Source organism: Amblyomma americanum, chromosome 7 (genome assembly GCF_052857255.1).
Source record: "Amblyomma americanum isolate KBUSLIRL-KWMA chromosome 7, ASM5285725v1, whole genome shotgun sequence".
Taxonomy (NCBI): Eukaryota; Metazoa; Arthropoda; class Arachnida; order Ixodida; family Ixodidae; genus Amblyomma; species Amblyomma americanum.
In genome coordinates this window covers 160,020,102-160,039,869 of record NC_135503.1, presented here as the reverse complement: position 1 = coordinate 160,039,869, position 19,768 = coordinate 160,020,102, and the positions used below count along the sequence as shown (strand labels likewise).

At 47.3% G+C, this 19,768-nt stretch overlaps 1 pseudogene; it reads left to right on the top strand.

Moving 5' to 3' along the window:
• Nucleotides 1-706: 706 nt before the first annotated feature.
• On the top strand, nt 707-1,492 carry LOC144097551 (uncharacterized; annotated as a pseudogene).
• Nucleotides 1,493-19,768: the final 18,276 nt, after the last annotated feature.

Genomic DNA, 19,768 nt, shown 5'->3' with positions numbered 1-19,768 from the left:
AACTCATGTAGCTCAACCAAAGTACGGCCGAGCTCTCGAAGGTGATGTCTCTACAAAAACACGATTCTTGCTGAGGCTTCAATAGCAATGTTTTTTTTCTTGTTTAAATAAGTCCCATTTTGGAAAACTGAGAGATCGCCGCGTGATCATGTGTCCTTCAAGGAAGTAGATACAGCACGTTCGAAGATTTCATCTGAGAGCAGGCATCTATTCAGCTTCCACAGCTCCAATCGAGGATGAAGTATGCGCCGACTGTACCTCCCTATCTGAAGAGACACCATGCAGTGATCACTGAATAATGTGGGCCGCACCCAGTAACCAAAAACGCTGGATAACATGCCTGCTGAAACGTAAATCCTGTCAAGCCGAGCACTAGGGGAGCACTGAAAATGAGTGAAATGAATGTTATGTCCCTTATCTTGCCACACAACCACAAGGTTGCATTCGCATGCCAAATCAGTAAGTAGAGCAGCACTATAGGTCATAACGCTACGGTCATATCGCTGGAGCTGATCACGCCTCGTGTTAAACTGCAACACATTCTCGCGCTTTGCATTGCACGTCGTCATCTTTCAACTAATATTACCAGAGTCGCTCAATACTTCTACTGGTCATGAAACTTCTCCGTCACGCTATGGGAGAGCTTTGTGCGCTGCCAGCGGCGGCCGCAGTGCGGCGCTGCGTGCAGCGGAGGGGCATCGCGGCGGCGGCGACCGAAGGCGGCAGCTGCTGTCAGTGCGGAATCGCGTGGCATGTGTGCTCGCAGTTTTCGGCTTCTCCCTGTGCTGTGTCTTATGAAAATGTGCGCTGGGTGTGCCTGAAAGTCAGGTCAGGATGCCGCGTACTTGTTGCGTACCTGGATGCCGCTCCGGGTACAGGGGAAATGAAGAAAAAGTGTCGATGTTCTGCCTGCCCAGTGACAGCGACCGGCGGGTAAAATGGAAGCGCGCCATACCACGCCAAGAAACTTCTGGCTTCAGTTTTGACTCCCCGCATGTGCGTGTCTGTGAAAAGCACTTCGATGCGAGTGACATTGTGCGTGAAGATCAATGGGTAGTTGATGGCGTGGTTGTGACGTCGCAGCGCGATGTGCCAAAACTTTCGCCGGATGCCATGCCGAGGATTTTCGAAGGCCTCCCTGCGTATTTGTCAAATCCGAAAAAAGCGCAGAACTCACTCGCCTCGGCAGCTCAAGGTTACCAAGCGTCGCCGGGAACCGTCAGCTGATCTGGAGAGCTCTGGCGCTGCAGCGACGATGTGCTCGAGTTCGACGGGCGCAGATGCAACGGAGACTGACGCAGGTAATGAAAGTAGACATGCGTGTGCCTTGTTGCTTGCGTGCCGATTGCATGTACGGCGCACGGGAGATCTATGAGTGAAGTTTTCCCTTCTTGCTTTTACGTAGGCACTGAGGTGAACGGAAACGGACGTGTAGACGCCGCCTGTCAAACGGAGGCAGCTGTATGCAGCTTCTCGCAGCTAAAAAAATTGAAGGCACATATCCGCTGCTTGGAGCAACGACTTCAGCGCTGCCAACTGAAGCTCGCCAGGGTGGCAGCTCAAGAGGCGAAACACCGAAAAACTGAACTAAATTTGCGCAAGCTGTCAAGCGTGAAAAGTTAATTTTTGATCAGTGTTTAATGAAAGTGAACGTGAAGTCGCCAAAAGCTGTACGGTAAGCTTCAAATAGATAGGCACATTGCTCAGCGTTTTATTTATTGAGATTTGTACATTTTGCCTGCTTCGCTACGAAAAAAAAAATCTCTTCCAACAGGTACAAGAAGGAATGGCTTCATGACTGCATGCTGCTGAAGATAAAATCGACATCGGTGTACATATTTCTTCATGAAAATGGGTTTCTTCCCCTGCCACATCCTCGCACGTTGTACACTTATTTGAAGAATCTAAAAGCAGAGTTTGGATTTGACAACAATTTGTTTCATATTTTGACGGAAAAGCTACAAGGTCTGCCTGAAAGGGAACGTCGAGATGTGCTTTTATTAATTAAGGTTTAAAATGGTGACTAATTTGTATTTCCTGACAATTCACTCTGTATATTTTCTTCACTTTCAGGAGTTTTGATGTTTGATGAAATGAGCGTGAGGAAGAGTGTTCACCTACGAGAAAGTGACATGAGGCTTCTGGGTAAAGTTGATTTCGGTGAATACACCAGGGAATCTGATCACTTCAAGGATGGCGATCACGTTTTGGTGTTTCTGTTTCGGCCATTCCTTGGCGGTTGGTCACAGACCGTTGGTGTGTTCTGTGCGTCTGGTGCTGCTCCAGGCACAGTCCTTGCAAAACTCTTGTTGGAGTGTATTGTTCACCTTTGTAACGCTGGAGTGGTTATAGATGCAGTCACTTGTGACAATTCCGCATCTAATAGGTCACCTTTGAGCTCACTAGCTAAATATTTTACTGTATAAGACGTATTAGTGGTATTAAATTAGCGAATTGTACATCACACATACCATGGCAATTTTCTTTAGGTGTCAGTGGAGAAATCAATGGACTGCAGACCTCTTTTCAACATCCATGTGATCCCGGGAGAACCATTTATGCTGTGATTGATCCGCCACACATATTTAAGTGCGTACGGAACAATCTGGTGAAAGTTGGAAAATTTTTGGTAAGCTCTTATTGGCATGGAAAAAAGGGTAATGGTTTATTGAAGCATTTACCTTATTTTTTTGAACAGCTGCCTGGTGACAAAGAAGTCTGTCATTCTTACTACTCGGCCTTGCTGGAATATGAGGAGCAGCAGTCTGGGCTACGTGCTGTCCCAAAACTCACAAAAGCTCATATATTTCCGAATCCATTTCAGAAAATGAGTGTGAAGCTTGCAGGGCAGGTATGTTTACGTGCTGGTTACAGGATGCTTTCATTTGTGGTTAATGAGCCTTATAGTATATTTCTTACTTTTCAGTTGCTGAGTGAAAGTACAGCTTCAGCCATGGAATTCTACAGCAAACAAGAGAACTGCAAGAAGCTTCATAGATCCACAGACACTGCTCATTTCACAAGGCGCATGAACAATTTATTTGACTGCCTGAACACTAAGAGCACAGAGCAGGTTCTGTTCAAAGAAACTGAACATATTGCAGTGAGTAGTATAATTACGGTTCTTTGCTATTAGTAATTGGCTATATTAAGAAAAAATTTTGTGCATTATGCAAAGAAAAAACTTTTTGTTTTCAGACTCTGAAAGACAACATTGCATGGCTCGATGCTTGGTCTGCTTATATCAAATCTTTGCCAAAACAGCAACAAATTTTCTTCTTAAGCAAGCCAACTTGTGCTGCTCTCAGAATAACATTGCATAGCACTGTGTCCCTTATAGAACGTCTCCTCACTGCTGGCTTCCGTTACGTTCTCGTAGGAACTATTGGACAGGACCCGTTAGAGGTAAGCCAGAAAGGTATGCCTGTCAGAAAATGTAATGTCCTATTTAGGTTGCCTCTTGTGCTCGCTGCCACATTCTTAGAGCTATTACATGTTTAATGCTTATAAAGTGCCTAGCGACGAATGAATGCATGTTTTATGTCCTCTTTTTTCTAGCGATTTTTTGGCATAGCTAGACATGTCGCCGGAGATGGAGGTCAACCAACTATCCAGCAGTTCTTGTTTATCTACCGTATGCTGAGTGTCAACAACTTGGTACAGCCTCCAAAAAGAGCGTCAGTCGAAGGTGAAGCACCAAAGTTGCTCCTCAAGTTGCAAGATATTGACTGCAAGAAAGCGCCTTCTCCAACTCATGTAAGTTACGAATTTTTGTTTCGTGACAAGCTTCTATGCAGGTTTTCATTGCATGTAAGCAACAGTACTGCAAATTGTGTATTTTTCAGGTCGATACACGGGCTGTGCTCTTCTATGATATTCTTTTAGAGCCTGCTGACTGCATGGAAGGCAACAGTGGCACAATGCAGCCTATGTCACCCAAGGAGTGCATTCTAGATCATCTTGCTGGCTACGTGGTCAAGAAGTTTGCAACGATGGCTTGCTCGTGCTGTGTCCAAACCTTAAAGAATTCAACTCGGAAGCCAAATGATTTGACAGCAATAAGATCAAAAGGCTATCTACAGGTGCCTTCAGAGCGCTTGCTTGGCCTTTTAAAAATAGTAGAAGGCTATGTGGAGGAGTTCACAGTAGAGAAAATTGCATGCCCTAATCTCTACATGAATATTATTGAAAGCATATTGCATGACAATAGAATTCCCTCTGCTAGCGTGGGCTGTCCATCACATTTCGTGGCAACTACTGCAGAAGTTATTCATTTTTTTCTGAGATGCCGGCTGCATTTCTTCACCAGAGAAAAAAACAAAAAGTCCAGGGAATCATCGCGCCGGTCTTGTCCGGCAAGTGGAGGGAAGAAGTTGAGCTAAACGTCGTTAAACGGTTCCGAGTTATGTAGCTCTGTCATGCCTCTGCAAAATGAAAAGATTTGTGTGATTTTTCGCTTTAAAAGTTGTTTTCCTGTTCTCATGAATAAAACTATTGACCCCACTTTCTTCATCTTTGACGTTGGAAACTGTTCTGACTTAGTTTACTTTATTAATGATGGTCTCGGTCATGAAGAAGAATTACTTGATTGTATTGATAAATTATCAATAACAGTTGCAATGAAAACGAATAAAAGCAGAATGAAAACTACAAAATACTGTATGTGCAACCTTAAAGTCAAATGTGGCACGAAGGCAGTGGCAGTAAAAAAAAAATTCATATGAAAGCACTCGGTCTTCATTGCTTATTCCGGAATTCGCATCAGTGCTTCATTCATACTGATTGTAGTTATGAAAGGGAAAATAAATGTTTGCAAGTAAGCGTCTATATAGGAAATAGCGAGGCGTGGTCGCGAATTACAACCATTGCACTTTGTGGGAGGCATTAAGGCTGGTCCGAGTCTTTAAAGTGCCGTGGATCGGCTACTGAAATTTGCACTAAATGCTTCAGGAAAAAAAAACATGTTTTATCAACATTGTGTGTTGCATAGCATAAATAACATGCTATAATTGCCATCGAAATTCTCGTTCTAAAGCTAGATTTCATACTAAGTCCCCTTAATCATCGTTTACCCAAATTTCCTTCAAGTAGTGCGAGCAGGCATAGCCAGGGGCGCCCATTGCCGGTGTGTGTATGCGCGCTGCGCCTCGTACCTTGAACGGACGCGCCAGCCCCGCTCCATCGGACCGGCAGGTGATCATCTCTGTATCTTAATACGGACTAGCCAGCATATACCATGCTAGTGCCTGTCTTATTTGTTTTTTAAATAGGAACTAGTATTTCGCGAGCGAGGCCCGCTGGCTTCCTGCGCAATCGGTTGCGTGCGAATTTTCCGAGTGTTACCGTGTTCGCCGGCCGCCAGTGCGCTGATAAACAGTTTTATTTTTCTCTGTGCCTTCTCCTGCCCGGAAACACATCCTTCTCACAGTAGTATCACTCCGGAGATGTATTTATTTGCATTTTTCAGTTCCGTCGAAGGCCGCAGAGCGCCAGCGCCGGATTCACTCCGATGCCCCCCGAATGGCGAGGGCGCCCCTAGCGGCCACTCTTGTCCTTATATCAAACTTTCGGGGGAGTTTCATGACCAGTAAAATATTGAGGGACTCTGATATTACTATCGAACCATTGTCTTCGCCAGACGTGCCGACGACCCAGCAAAGCAACACCATGATCCAAGCAGGCTAAACACATGCTTTCGCACATCTTTTGGTTTAACTATACTTTAGAACCCTGCTACTTTATTGCACTGTTAAATAAATTTGGGAAATTATTTGGCCCAATTAAGTCTGAAACGATGGCATTTTTTCATGGCCTAGAATAATGCTAGCATAACTAAAATAAAACTACGGCCTGTACATGAGCAAGGGGATGCCAGCGTACTCGACGCACGTGTTCATAAATGGGGTAGACAATGCGAGTTTTGAGCAATATGGAACAGTTTATTGGTGCAGAGAAAAGGAGTCCAGGAGGTGGCAAGCCTGCTGAGTGAGTTTTAAGCACGAGAAAGTGCTCAGTATCGCACTAACAGGATAACAGGTAAAATGCCGAAGATTGAAATAGTGTGTCCTGCGGTAAGTTTCCCCAACGTTGCTTTAGTCATACTAGCCTGCTGAGTGAGTTTTAAGCACGAGAAAGTGCTCAGTATCGCACTAACAGGATAACAGGTAAAATGCCGAAGATTGAAATAGTGTGTCCTGCGGTAAGTTTTTCCAACGTTGCTTTAGTCACACTACTCGGTGCTTTACAGTTCTGTACGAGCCCCGCATATTTTAACTAGATGTGGCGCTTTGTTAATTACAAGTGTATGCTCGATGGAATATGCCCTACACTATTTAATATAACAAGCCCCATGCTAGCCGCTATTTTTTAACAGTCTTTTGATACGGGCTGTATTCATGTGGCTTAAAAATTGCTCGTATCACGCCTATTTTTACCATCTGGCGATGCTTCTAATCCACCAAACTACAGACTGATCTCATTATTGTCACCTGCAAATTACTAGACCATATATTTTATCTGCTATCATGGGCTATCTGACGAAGCAAGACCTTTCTGACGAAGCAGCACGGTCGATCTTGCGAAACTCAACGGTTCGGTTTAGTTACTGACCTTCATTGCGCTGTTCATGCTCATTCTTGAATAGACGCCGTATTTGTAGATTTCTCAAAAACATTCGATAAGGCCCCTCATATACGTGTAATAAGAAGTCCGGATAATTTTAGCATAGATTCGAAGGTTATCCTGGAGAGCAGTCGCTTCCAATCAGTCTTTGTAAATGGTCATTCATCGTATCTCTACCACGTGGAACCTGGGGTACGGCAAGGGTCTGTACCCGGAGCTATTTTATATTTTTAGTTTACATGAATGACTTAAGTAATAACCTGGATTCTACAGCCAGATTATTTGCAGATGACTGCGTGACATAAAAACAGATAGCAGCTCCTTCCGACACAAATCATTTCCAGTCAGACTTTTTGCGCTTATACAGTTGCGCTCGTCTTGTCATGTCTTCTCTCTTTCTTTAAGCGAAATTTATTGCCGCAGGGCATCAATAATGGGTGGAGGTGTGATGACATATGTATCAGTGATTAAATGAATGGAAAAAGGCAAGCTGATTTGAAGAATTCCAGTAGAGATTGATGGTACGGTCCCTGCGTCCAGGCAATGTATAAAACAGGGTTGCTTGGTGAAAGACCCGCTACCTTCAGGTGCCGGATTCTTGTAGGCTTGAGAGCTGGGCAGTCCCACAGTAAGTGATGAATGTCGGCTTGAATGTCCTCGTGTTTGTATATCGGACACCCTGGCCGAGGAAACAAATCTCGGTACTGAGGCCACTTCCGAGTTACGGCAGGTGTGAGGGCAACCCCGACCCGGATCCTCCTAAGCGCAACCTCCTCTGCACGGGTAGGACCGCTGGGGACGGTTACCGCACACAGAGGGATGAGAGCACCTGTGCGGCTCCGGAAGAGTTCCTTTCTTGATGAAAGGAGAGTAAAATTGTCCAAATGAAGGAGCCGAGGCAGTGATGAGTTTGGATTCGCAAGGCGGGTCGCTAAATCTTCTGGGCTTTGATAGGTCAGCAGATCCCGTGGGACCCACTCAATACGTACTGGCTGCGGGATGCGTGCCGCGAGCCGGTGGACGTCCTGACATACCATTGGACAGCGGCTAACACGGCGTAGCAACCGGACAACTTGAAGGGCGCCAGTGCGGATGACAACGCGGGCCGCAGGGAGCATAGTTGTGGCGGCCACGGAGCAGAGTGCCTCTTGAACTGCAACGAGCTCCACACAAAAGGACGAAGGGGGTTCCGTAAGCTGAAACCAAGAGGTTTGGTTCAGGGCAGGTCTGCACGGGCAGTAAATTGCTGATGCAGCTTCGCATGCTTGTATGCTTGCGTCTACGTAGACAACAATGGATCCTTCAGGCAGACAAGCATGTTGTTCCTCAAATTTCTGGAGAAGTAACGATGCCGAATTAGCAGATGTTGGCCGGCAATTATCTGTTGGCTTGCTGTCGTTGAGCTGTACAAACTTCCATGGGGGAATAACTGGCATTGGCGGCTGAAGAATGGAGTGTGACGTTGCATAAGTCCTCAGTGCATGCGTGGAGTGCGATAGACTGGCCTTAGGCTGCGCGCATCACGGCGCTGTTGCTAAAACTCATCAATGGTATTGAGCTGCGCATTCTCTTGTAAAGCTATAACCGGTGCGATGCATGGAAGGCACGTAATGGTTTTCATAGCCTCTTGGTTCACGGCTTGAAGATGATTCCATTGGGCTCTTGTAAGATGTTGAAACTGGGCTTGATAAACAATACGTGGCTGCACAACAGCCCTCACCAATTGCCGTACAACGAACGAGCCTGCGCCACCCGTTTTAGAAGCAATTCTTGTAATCAAACCCAAAGTCTGAATAGCTTGCCTTTTTGCCTGAGAAAGCCATGCAGTCGCGGATCCTGATTGGTGAATCATTAAGCCAAGGATTTTTACACTCCGACTTTCCTGTAGGGGGTGCCTGATAGACAAGGACGGATTGGCCTTGCAGCAAGTTTACGGCGTCTCCAGCGGTTTGCGACTGACGTGTATGTTGTTTTATGCACGGATAGCTGAAGCCCGATGGATGATGCGTAATTAGAGGTAACATCCAAAGCAGATTAAAGGGCAGCCTCCTGTGTATGGAGATCTTGGTGAGTACTGCACACCGTTATGTCGTCAGCGTACTGAAGAAATTTTATGTCACGGATGTCATGTAAACGTCAAGCCAGCAATATGAAAGCAATATTAAATAACGTCGGCGACAATACTGATCAATGGGGCACGTCGCAGAGAGGAACAAAAGATCCGACCGCTTCGCCGCTGAGGCGTATTGCAAATTTTCTGCCTTCCAAAAATGATTCGACAAAACTACGCACTCTCAGAGGGAGAAGAAGCATGTCAATGGAGTTCAGAATGGCTTCATGACTGATGTTGTCATATACCTTTTCAACATCCATTGCTAAAACGGTACGCACATTGCGGCTGCGGGTAGATGACAAAACTGCAGATGTCAAGGCAGCCAACTCGTCCTCTGTAGCAATATATGGACGAAAGCCGATTTGCATGGGTGATAAAAACCGTGTTTTTCTTGCCACCATGACAATCGTGTGGCTAGCATTTTCTCCGCCAGCTTGCGCAGCGTAGGAGTTAAGGAGATAGGTCGCAAGTTTGCAAGGTCCGTCGGAGGCTTTCCTGGTTTCGGGATAGGAATCACGACAGCGGATTTCCAGCTCTCAGGCACGACGCCATCCGTCCATACTTTGTTTATGGTGTCTAGTAGTTGAGGGAGTGCAGCGCTACTCAGTTTCTTGTACACCTCGTACTGAATATTGTCCGGGCCAGGCGCTGTTTTCTGTTTTGCGTCATCTATTGCAGCGAGCAACTCAGGCATAGAGAACGGACACGCAATTCCATCTGCGTCGATATCAAACGGCATTTGATATACATGCGCTGGGATGCCTCCCATATATTAACTATAGCGGCTGAAAAAGGCACGGCATCGTATTTTAGGAAAAACTTTCGCGCTGCTTCTTTGGCGAAATCATCCGGCGACGAGTTAGCCACGAAGCATGCGGTTGCTGCTGCGTCAGTCGAACGGCGACCACGTTCCATTGTACGGAATATTCACCAGAGAGAGGCATTCGAGGATTTTGCAGAAAATTGTTCTCACCATGCATGCCACTGCCGTCGAGAGAGGTGGCGTTCATATTTCCGCGCCTTAGCTGTAAGATAGTGCAATCGCCTACGTGCCGGCGACGAAGAAGGGTCTCGCGTATCAGCCAGTTCTGCTTGACGGCGTGCCGCGCACAAGTTAAGAAGGCCGAGGTCTGGTGCCGGTCGACCAACATCACTCCAGGTAGTAGTTGAAGCACCGTTGAGCGCGGTTTGTATGCGCTCAACAAGGATTGGTGAAGAATCTGAGGAGAGATTGTTCAGACAGGAGCGAAAACTGTCCCACTTGATTACAGAACATTTGTAGCGTAAAGGTCGGAAATATGAGGTGTGAAGGCCGATGATGATAGGGTGTTGATCACTTCCCCAGCAGTCTGGCTCCAAGTGCCAGAAGGGAGTACCCGGACCCGATCACCAAGTCAAGTCTGGAGCATAGGAAGCACTCGAGTTTGACGCACTGGCCGTGTTGCTGTGCCAGGATGGTTGAGCAGCACAAATTGGGCATCCGTGAAGGCGTCCCGCACACGCCTGCCACGAGGGCTTGAAGTGGGGTACCCCCAATCCTGGTGAGGTGCGTGAAAGTTACCTCCGACTAAAATCGGGCACCCGGGATGCTGCGGACGGACACTTATTAACCACCCAAAATTAACACGGGAGGAAGCACCACCGGCTGGTCTAACGTAAAATGAAACGACGACAACGGTTCCATTCTTAAATTTCACAGCCACTGCCACTACCTCTTGATACGACGTGCACCAGTTTTCGAGAGCAAGGCGTACATGCGGAAAACGTGAGTCCACATACACCGCCGCCTTCCCGGGGAGCAGCAGTTTGTACGGGACGGTCTACCATTGAAGGAGACATGTAGGCACTGAAGCCTGGAATCGACGGCAAGGCGTTTGTTTCTTGTAGCAACATGATCCATACCTGGAGCATGTGAATTTGTAGTCGGGTCTTGAACTCTCCCACTTTCGTGGAAATGCCTCTGCAGTTCCACTGCAGGACACCAGCACGACTGGAACTTGCCATTTCTAGTTACTAGCCCAAGCGCTGTAGAATCACGGACGTCAGGTTGGACAACTGGTTGACCATAAACCGGCGCCAAAAGAAGTGGCAGAGTTGTCCAGTGGCATTGCGGTAATCTGGGATGAGGCGGCAGGAAATGACACTGGTGGGCGGCAGGAAGGTGATGTTGCTGCGCCATTGCCAGATGTGGCGGATGATTCCGCTGTCCGTCTACGTCGAGCGAGCAGTACACGGTGCAACAGGAGCTGGGTGACCTCCACTAAAAGACGTGCGATTTGTTCGTCGACTGCGGCCATGTCGTCCTGCGGTAGTTCAGGCACACTGCACTGCTTTGTTGGCTGTTTTGGGAGGCGTTCTTTTCGTACAGTATTGTTAGAAGGCTGCTGAGCTGAAGGATCATGCGTGATGTGCTCAGGGAGCTCCGACCACTCGTCGTCAACCCACTGGAGAGCTGCGAACCAATTGGATGTCTGCAATGAAGTTATACTGTCATGTATTGGCCAATGCTTAGTCATTCGACGACCAGCCTTTTGTGCTGCCTTTTGTTTTGTCGGACAGCTTGGATATGTTATCTCGTGGTCGTCGGACTTACGAAGGCCGCATCGATAAGCCATTTTCTCTTCCGATGTACTTTCACCGGCAGCAGTGAAGGGGCAGGATTTGCGCATACGCCCAGTGCGGAAGCAGTTATAGCAATATACCGCACTCGGTTTATATGGCCGAGGCCGTATAATACAGCCATAATAGTACCGACGGGCTGGTAGTGTAAGAGAGCCTTGCAAGGTGACTATGCAAGAGCGCCCCTTTGCCATGCGTCGGGCCTGGATGACACGGTGCGTGGGACAGTACAGCTCACGCTGGAGTGCAGTTTGATCCTCAGTGATATCGACGTTTTGAAGACGAGGCAGCGCTGCAAGTCGGAGCCTTCAACTAAATACACTTGTAGTGGCACTGAGATTTCGCTTGCTAGTAAAATACTGGTGAGCGTTTGCAGCCGTTCTACGGCAGTCAGAGTCGGAAGCCACACCGCAATGGTGTTGGACTTTGTCCTGGCTTTGAAGCCCCGAAAACCTTTGCTTCCGAGGCACGCGTTCAAGTTAGCTTGTAAAATCTTGTTTGGTATATCCGTGAGGCGTTTCTTGGCCAGTGATTTAAGGTCACTTTGTAAGAAGACGATCCGGGTGTAGGCTCCACCGAGTTCTCGATCGTAAGACAAGTGCGCTTACCTTGGAAGCCATCACTTGCCGAAGATGAAATCGGTTGGATGTCGTTTGAGGGACGCTTGTGAGTTGCACGAGGGAACTTTTGCACGGGTAGCGGTGCCGATAAGTCCATTGGAATGCCCAGTTCTTCATGCCGTGCGGTTTGAGGCTCATCCGGAAGTATAGAGTTGATGGAGGCTGATCACTTACGAGCAGTTCGTATTTCGGGAAGGCAGGAGGATGCATCTGCCCCGGTGCATCTGCCGATGAACCGGGAGCACAAAGCTGGACCTGGCGCCGCGGATAAGGTGTCGACTGCGTGGCAGGTAGCTACCTCCGCCAGCGTGGCAGCGGAGGCACGAAGCCTTGCGTCAGTGCCCAGCTCAGCTGCAATCATGCATGGTTCCCAGGAGGCATCAGACGGTGAGAGGACGTCTGGAGCTTCTTCAGAACGCGAGGATGCACTTCTCTTCAAATAGGGCACGTATTTACGTGATGTCGAGGTTTTTCTGGATGCAGCGATGGCGTAGAGGTAGAAAATCCGCCTCGCGTGCAAGAGGACCGGGGTTCAAATCCTGGTGCCGCGCAACTCTCCACCGGGTTTAAAAAAAAAATCCGCGTGTCGATGGATTTGCATAACCAGGCCTGGAGTGCGGCCTTATCTCGGTGACCAGAACCGACAACGCACTCTCTCACCAGAGCAGGATTTGGCCACCCTGGTGTAGTACTTGGCCACAACCTTCTATGATCAAACCAATTAACCCTCGGCCCTCAGTCCCCAGCGGCTGCAGAGCAAGTGACCACGGCGGCGGTCAGACCTGTGACGCAGCGGAGGGTGCTAAGAATCTCTGGCTCCGGACAGGCCGCCATTGGAATCTGAACCTGGCAACGTTTAACGCTAGAACTTTAGCTAGTGAGGCTAGCCTAGCAGTGCTGTTTGAGGAACTAGCGGGAATTAAATGGGATGTGATAGGGCTTAGCGAAGTTAGGAGGACAGGTGAGGCGTATGCAGTACTAAAGGACGGACACATACTGTGCTATCGCGGGTTAGAGTATAGACGAGAACTAGGTGTGGGTTTCCTCATTAATAAGGATATAGCTGGCAACGTAGAGGAGTTCTACAGTATTAACGAGAGGGTAGCAGCTATAGTAATTAGGCTGAATAGGAGGTACAAGCTGAAAGTGGTGCAGGCCTACGCACCCACATCCAGCCATGATGACCAGACCGTTGAAAGCTTCTATGAGGACGTAGAATCAGCAATGAATAAAGCAAAATCGCAGTACACTGTACTGATGGGCGACTTCAATGCGAAGGTGGGCAAGAAGCAGGCTGACGACCACGCGGTAGGTGACTATGGGATAGGCTCTAGAAATAGCAGGGGAGAGTTATTAGTCGAATTCACGGATAGAAATAATTTACGGATCATGAATACCTTCTTCCGCAAACGAGAAAACAGGAAGTGGACCTGGAAGAGCCCCAATGGTGAGATTAAAAATGAAATCGACTTCATACTATGCGCTAAACCTGGCATCATTCAGGATGTGGCCGTCCTCGGAAGGGTGCGTTGCAGCGACCATAGAATGGTAAGGTCTAGAATTAGCTTAGACTTGAAGAGGGAACGGAAGAAGCTAGCGAAGAAGAAGACCATTAACGAGTTAGCCGTAAGAGGGAAAGCACAGGAGTTTAGGATAGCGCTGCAAAACAGATATTCGGCTTTAACTGAGGAAGATGATCTTGATGTTCATTCAATGCACGATAACCTGACATCAATAATTACGGAGTGCGCAGTAGAAGTAGGCGGTAGGACAGTTCGAAAAGATACCGGGAAGCTATCTCAGGTGACGAAAGATCTGATTAAGAAGCGCCAAAACATGAAGGCATCTAACACTACCGATAGAATAGAACTAACGGAGCTATCAAAGTTAATAAATAAGCGCAAGGTAGCCGACATAAGGAAGTTTAATATGGAGAGAATCGAGCATGCTATAAAGAACAGAGGTAGCCTAAAACAGTGAAGAGGAAACTAGGCATAGGTAAAAACCAGATGTATGCATTAAGAGACAAGCAAGGCAATGTCATTAGCAATATGGATAAGATAGTTAACGTAGCCGAAGAGTTCTACACAGACCTGTACAGTAGCCAATGTAATCAGAGCGCTAATGAGAAAGACAGCAGTGCACAGCAATGCGTCATCCCGCCAGTAACGAAAGATGAAGTAAAGAAAGCCTTAGAAGCAATGAAAAGGGGAAAAGCAGCTGGGGAGGATCAGGTAACAGCAGATCTGTTGAAGGATGGAGGGGACATCGTGCTAGAAAAACTAGCCACCCTGTATACGCAATGCCTTATGACCTCAACTGTACCAGAAGCTTGGAAGAATGCAAACATTATCTTAATTCATAAGAAGGGAGACGCCAAGGACTTGAAAAATTACAGGCCGATCAGCTTACTATCCGTTGCCTACAAAGTATTTACTAAGGTGATCGCTAATAGAGTCAGGGCAACGTTAGACTTTAATCAACCAAATGATCAGGCAGGCTTTCGTAAAGGATATTCCACAATAGATCATATTCACACTATCAATCAGGTGATAGAGAAATGCGCAGAATATAACCAACCTCTATATATAGCTTTCATTGATTACGAGAAAGCATTCGACTCAGTGGAAACCTCAGCAGTCATACAGGCATTGCGTAATCAGGGGGTAGAAGAGCCTTATGTCAAAATACTGGAAGATATATATAGCAACTGCACAGCTACTATAGTCCTCCATAAAGTCAGCAATAAAATACCAATAAGGAAGGGCGTCAGGCAAGGAGACACGATCTCGCCAATGTTGTTCACCGCATGTTTGCAGGAGGTATTTCGAAGCCTGAATTGGGAACAGTTGGGAATAAGAATAAATGGAGAATACCTAAATAATCTGCGATTTGCTGATGACATTACCTTGCTGAGTCACTCAGGAGGTGAACTGCAAATCATGATCAACGAGTTAGACAGGCAGAGCAGATCGATGGGTCTAAAAATTAACATGCAGAAAACCAAGGTAATGTTCAACAGCCTAGCAAGGGAACAACAGTTCACAATTGGCAGCGAGAGCCGAGAAATTGTGCCGGAATACGTCTACTTAGGGCAGGTAGTGACAGCTAATCCAGATCATGAGAGGGAGATAACTAGAAGGATAAGAATGGGCTGGAGCGCATATGGCAAATTCTCGCAGATCATGAGTGGCAGTTTACCAATTTCCCTCAAGAGGAAAGTGTACAACAGCATAATCTTACCGGTACTCACCTACGGGGCAGAAACGTGGAGGCTAACGAAAAGAGTTCAGCTTAGGTTAAGGACAACGCAGCGAGCCATGGAAAGAAAAATGATAGGTGTAACATTAAGAGATCGGAAGCGGGCAGAGTGGGTGAGGGAACAAACACGGGTTAATGACATCCTAGTCGAAATCAAGAGAAAGAAATGGGCTTGGGCAGGGCATGTAATGCGAAGGCAAGATAACTGCTGGTCCTTAAGGGTAACGGAGTGGGTTCCAAGAGAAAGTAAGCGTAGCAGGGGGCGGCAGAAGGTTAGGTGGGCGGATGAGATTAAGAAGCTTGCAGGCAAAGGGTGGATGCAGCTGGCAAAGGATAGGGTTAATTGGAGAGACATGGGAGAGGCCTTTGCCCTGCAGTGGGTGTAGTAAGGCTGATGATGATGATGATGATGATGATGAGGTTTTTCTGAAGAGCGATGTGCGGCCACCTTAGCAGGGACACACTTCTTCTTCCTTCGTCTTCTCTCTTCGTGTCGAGTTTTATGCGCACAACTTTTCATGGCTTTTCAAGACAACAAACGTAATAACTGGTGCACACAACAACAAATGAAAATTAACCCAATAAAAACAAAAGCGATCAGATTTAGCACAACTTCTAGCCCCGTACCATGCCATTACGCCCTGAACAACGTGCCCATAGAATCAGTACCCACCATCAAGTAATTAGAGGTTCACTTAGCATCCAACCTTTCATACAATTGCCGCAGAGGTGCGATTATTAACAAGACATCTTAATCACTTGGCTTCCTTAGACGTTATCTTCGTTTAGCAAACGCAGATACAAAGCCTTTGGCTTACAATACATTAGTGCGCTCGAAAGTGGAATACGCCTCCTTGATTTGAAACCCGCATCAAACACACTTAGTAACGAAACTGGAGTCTGAAAAATTAAGCCGCCCTGTTTATAATGAAGAATTACTCGCGTACATCGAGTGTGACGGAAATAAAAAAATCTCAACTTACCTTTGCTGGAAAGATGGAAAATGTTTTCCATTGTGCCCTTTTTCCTCAAGATATATCATAGTCATACCTTCTTTGCTGTGTGCCATATCTCGCCGGCCCGTCACGTTTTTCCGCGCACTTATCACTAACTGAAAGTCGAACCTACCTTTGCTCGAACGAGTTTCTTTTTTCACTCGCCTCTCTTTCTCACCATCCGTGAATGGAGTCAGCTGCCTGGCACCATTGCATCTGCTATGATCACGAGAAATTTGAAGGCAGTTCGAAAAGTTACCTGGGTTTGCAGTCTTGTACCTCTAGTTTTAGTTATCTGTAGTTGTAGTTGTAGTTTCGGCCCTTACATTTGTCTGCATGTTTTGTGGAAACAATCTACTTAGATTAACATGAATATTTGCTGCTATCTGTCTTCATATTGTTACATTATATGTTACATTAACATTGTTACTATTGTTATATTGTTATGACGATTACGCTGCCTAGCGTGGCGCTGCGCACTGGGTGGAAGAGAACGAAGTTATAACCGCCACGTGCAATGATTCGTTACTCTCTAGTGTTGACTACCAACATCTCATGTACCCATGGAAGGCTCGTTCGTGTAAAACCCGGCATTGTGAGGTAGCGATGACACTCAAGCGGTACAGGATTCCTGGTTTAAATCTTTACTTATGTAGATGCAGGTTCAGTCCCACAAACCTTTGTGCGGCTTGTGGTGAAGTCGACACATTTGAGCATTTCCTACTCTCTTGCCGGAAGTTTGCACATAAGAGGAGAGCACACCTAGAAATTCCCATTACAAAGTTGAGTCCTACTTTGTTGGTTCCCCTCCTCCTCTGTTTCGGCGGGAGCGCCAGGGGTTTTGCATTGCATCAAGTTTGCGAATACCTCAACAATTATATAAAAGCTACCGGCAGATTCCCTTGCTAATTGTTTCCAAATTTCCTCATTTAAAAGAGCGTTTGGGTATTTCCATATATTTAATTCTTTAATTCTCAGATATCCTTTGCCGATATTTTGTTTCTTCTTTTTCTTTTAAATTACTCTGAAATTACACCCAAGGCTCGATCATTAGCTTGACACCAGTTTACCCTATTCTATGGGGTCTTCCCACTGAACCCTGGCCAATCTCCCGTGGTGGGCAACAACCACAACAACAACTGGGGCTGTGGTTAGCCTGACGCTGGCCGTTTCCTGCTTTATCCCACTTTCTTGCTCATCTTGCAGATACTAAACCCATCCCCGTAAGAACTTCCCGGAGGTGCGGGGTGGGCCTGGGCGTCGCAGAACCTCGACGCTTGGCCGGGCTCTCGCCTGACCGAACATCATGGCGAGCCACGACGGAGGCGGACACTCTTCGTCGACAACTTTAACGACACCCAGCCAAGGCCATGAAAACCAGGCGCCGGTGAATTCCTGACCGAATAAACGTGAGCCCAAACGGTCTTCCGGTGTAATCGATTAGGATGTCGAAGATTGGCTGGCACACAACCAGCGTGTCAGCAAGTATAATCGCTGGGACTGAGCCATGCAGCTCGCCAACGTGGTCTCCTTTTTGGCCGGCACAGAGCTACTGTGGTTCGAGAACCGCGAAGACGTACTGTCTACGTGGGACAAGTTCTTGGACGAGATCACTAAGTGCTTTGAAGACTCAATGTTTAAGAAACGCATGGCGACCGGGACAGACCGTTTCTGAGCGAGCGCAGTCACCTGGAAAAACGTGCACGACTTACATAGGGGACGTCCCGTGGCTCTGCTGCATTGCCAACAGCCGCATGTCAGAGGATTACAACGTTTTTACTGGCCCGGGTGGTACACGACAGCAAAGCGCTACGTCGCAAGTTGTGTCCCCTGCCAACGCCTGAAGCAATGCACCACGCCAACTGGTCAAGACCCCTGCATCACCGTTTGAGAAAATTGAGATTGACCTGTTTGGTCCTTTCTCGAAGTCGTCTGACGGCCACCGCAAGACTATCGTGACTGTTGACTACTTGACTCGATGTGTGGAAACGGCTGCGCTCGCTTCTGCCAAAGCAGTCGACGTATCCCACTTCTTGCTTTACCGCGTCATTCTTCGCCACGCCGCGCCCCGAGTGATCATCAATGACCGCGAACGACAGTTTACTGCTGACGTTCTGGAAGAACTGCTCCACCCCTGTGGCTCAGAATACTGCCATTCCACTCCGTACCACCCACAACCGGCCCTACAGAGCGCCTCCACTGGACACTAATCAACATGATGTGGATGTATGTAGCGTCCGATAATAAGAACTGGAACGCCGTCTTGCCGTTTGTGAAGTACGCCTACAACAGAATAAAGTAACCGTATATTATAGTTTCTTCCGTCTCTTCGCACGCTTACCGCGGTCCTTCATGGACGCCGTTCTTCTATTCTCCGTACACGATAACCCTCCCGTCTCGCACATATCTGCCTCTCTGAGGAAGCGTTGTCTTGCTCGTCGGTGCACCATCGCATCTCAAGCCGTTCCAAGGTCTTCCATGTTCCATGCTATAGTGACCTACGAAGCGGGAGATCTCGTTTGGCTTTGGACGCCATTACAACGCCGAGGCTCGTGTCAGAAGTTCTTGTGCCGATACACCGGACCCTTTTTCATAATCCGTCGGCTGAGTGATGTCCCCTATGTCATCGCAAAGGTGACCTCAATATATCGGTGCTCACGGAAGGCGCAGTTAACTCACGTGGCTTGATTGATACGCTGCAATCCCAGGTTTTCTTTACTCTCTCGAGGACGAGCTTCGTCTGCCAGGGGACAACTGCTACGCCGATTACGCTGCCTGGCGCAGCGCTGTGCGCACGGTACAAGAGAACGAGCTTGAAGCGCGAGGACATGCGCTGTGGTTAGCCTGACGCTGTCCGTTCCCTGTTTTCATCCATCTTACCGCTCGTCTTGTAAATGAACCCATCCCCGTAACAATATCTCTGAGTGTCTGACATGTATTTCATTATGGTGTCTACGGCTATGACCTTTGTAATTATTGCAGTTTTGTGCTGCTTCATTTTTCACTGCTATTTACCTCCCCCCCCCCATTTAACACCCGTATGGGCCCGTAGGGTATTGAATAAATACATAATTAGCCTTTGGAACTCATTACCATAAATAACTACAAGCATACATAAATACCAGTTATCTTCTAGATCATTAAAAGCGCAATTTGCTCAAGTATTAAATCTATCACTACAGCTAGTTGGTCTAAATTCTTCTTTTCCATCATCATCAGCTGCAGCCTGATTACGCTCACTGCAGAGAAAAGGCCTCTCCCATATGTCTACAATTAACTCAGCCCTGTTCAGCTGCAGCCAAGTTATTTCCGCAAACTTGCTAATGTCATCCGCCTACCTAACCTTCTGCCATCCCTTACTACGCTTGCCTTCTCTTGTTATTTATTCGTTTCCACTTAACGACCGTCGGTTATCTTGCCCTGGCATCACGCGCCCTGCTCATGCCCCATTTCTTCTTGACTTCGACTAGGTTGTCATTGACTCGCGTTTGTTCCCTGGCCCACTCTGCTCTCTACCCCGTCTCTTGACGTTGCACCTA